The sequence below is a fragment of the Pygoscelis adeliae genome, unplaced genomic scaffold, assembly GCF_000699105.1.
Source record: "Pygoscelis adeliae isolate BGI_AS28 unplaced genomic scaffold, ASM69910v1 Scaffold669, whole genome shotgun sequence".
In the NCBI taxonomy this organism is placed as follows: Eukaryota; Metazoa; Chordata; class Aves; order Sphenisciformes; family Spheniscidae; genus Pygoscelis; species Pygoscelis adeliae.
In genome coordinates this window covers 160,433-161,948 of record NW_008825439.1, presented here as the reverse complement: position 1 = coordinate 161,948, position 1,516 = coordinate 160,433, and the positions used below count along the sequence as shown (strand labels likewise).

Sequence of the window (1,516 nt, the reverse complement as noted above, 5' to 3'; positions counted from 1 at the left end):
AGACACGCATCCTCGGGCGTCTGGCACAGGCAGAACCGGCCCCTCGCTCGAACCCACTCCTTCCCAGCGGCACTGCCGTTTCTCGAGGCGCGTGGGGACCGGCGAGCTCGCCGCAGGCACGCAAGCGCCTCCCGCTTTATCCCGGCTGCGAGGACCCCAGGGCAGCCTCCTCGGACGGGGCCGCTGGCTAGCAAGCCCCCAGGCAAGCAGCAACAACTTCAGCAGAGCGACATCATCAGCCCCCCCCGCCACACACGGATTCAGGAAAGACTCCCACCACGTACGGCATCTGCTTCCCTCTCCGCACCAAGCCTGTCTCCAAGGAGCAGGGGGAGACTTCCCCTGCTCTGTGTGCCACACGCGCAGTGGAAACGCAGCAGCAGCAGGGGAATGGGTCAAAGCCCGGGCAGCTGCTGTCCAGCTGCAAGAAATACCGTGAAGAAACAGCCCGGCCGACGCGAATTCCTGTGGCAACGGAGCCGGGAGGCTGAGCAAAAGCCAGCGTTGGATGGGGCGGGGGGTCAGCACAGAAAAGCCTCTGGTACAGACCTGCGCTGCCCCATGGATACCTCCTCCCGCGCTGCTGTAATCCTGCTGTCCAGGTGGATTATTGGAGGCTGGGGGGGACGCAAAGCACAGGGAGGGAGTTATAAAATCTGCCTGGTAACCCTCCCGTAAGTGAATCCCCCCCGGGAATCCCCAGCCGAACCCCAAGGCAGTGCTGGAGGTACACCGTCCCCGAGCGACTGCACGCCGGCAGACCCCAGCGCGGGGGCAGGAGCCGGCCCCCGGGCACCCAGCCACCGGTGCAGCACGAGCTGCAATTTGCTGCCTCAGAAGAAGGTGACATGCTACGAGACGGGATTACATTTCCTTTTAATTGATCAGAGCGTTTTCTCCGCCTCCATTTGTCCCGCACCATCTGTACAATCAGGGAAGCCAGGACAAGTAGGACAGTCTGGGGTTTCTCTACATCGACAGTGGGATTCCTGCAACACACAGAAGCGGAGTCGGTTTTAACGCGGGGTGGGCTCGGCAGAGCGCTGGATTCTGATCCGAGGGCTTGGCCCTGGCTCAGGCTGTTAAACCGCTGCGAGTAAGCAAGAGCCACCGGCTCTCTTAGACCTGACCTCACGGGCCAAAGAGCACAGGGACCAGAGATCAGGGAGATAGCGGGGGAGCCGCTGCCCTGCTGTACCTGCTCTAGGGAGAGGCCGTCGGAGAGGCTTTTGGTGACTCACCTGCCAGGCACAGCACACGCGCTGCTGCAGACTAAGTCTCCCAACTGCCAGCACGTGGGAAGAAGAGGGATGAGGCACAGTCTTAGCAGGGTAGAGGGAAAAGGGGCCACGAGGTAAGCTGCCCGGCCTTGCCTCCCCTGAGACAGAAGCTGTTTGTTTTTAGTGGAAGGGAGTGTACACAGAGGCCACACATCGCTCTCCCTCCGGGGCCCCAGGCATCCAGCCTGCTCCAGAGCTGCCCACTGGCGTGACCTGTCCCAGCAGGGACCTGGAGG

At 62.3% G+C, this 1,516-nt stretch overlaps 1 protein-coding gene across 1 annotated transcript in view; it reads right to left on the bottom strand.

Annotated features, from left to right (window-relative positions):
* Positions 1-858: 858 nt before the first annotated feature.
* ATP5D (ATP synthase, H+ transporting, mitochondrial F1 complex, delta subunit) overlaps positions 859-1,516 on the bottom strand; it is a 2,005-nt gene continuing 1,347 nt past the window's right edge. The window contains exon 4 of the mRNA XM_009331175.1: positions 859-989. The gene's annotated coding sequence lies outside the window, so the exon portion shown is untranslated. The remainder of the gene's footprint in view (positions 990-1,516) is intronic.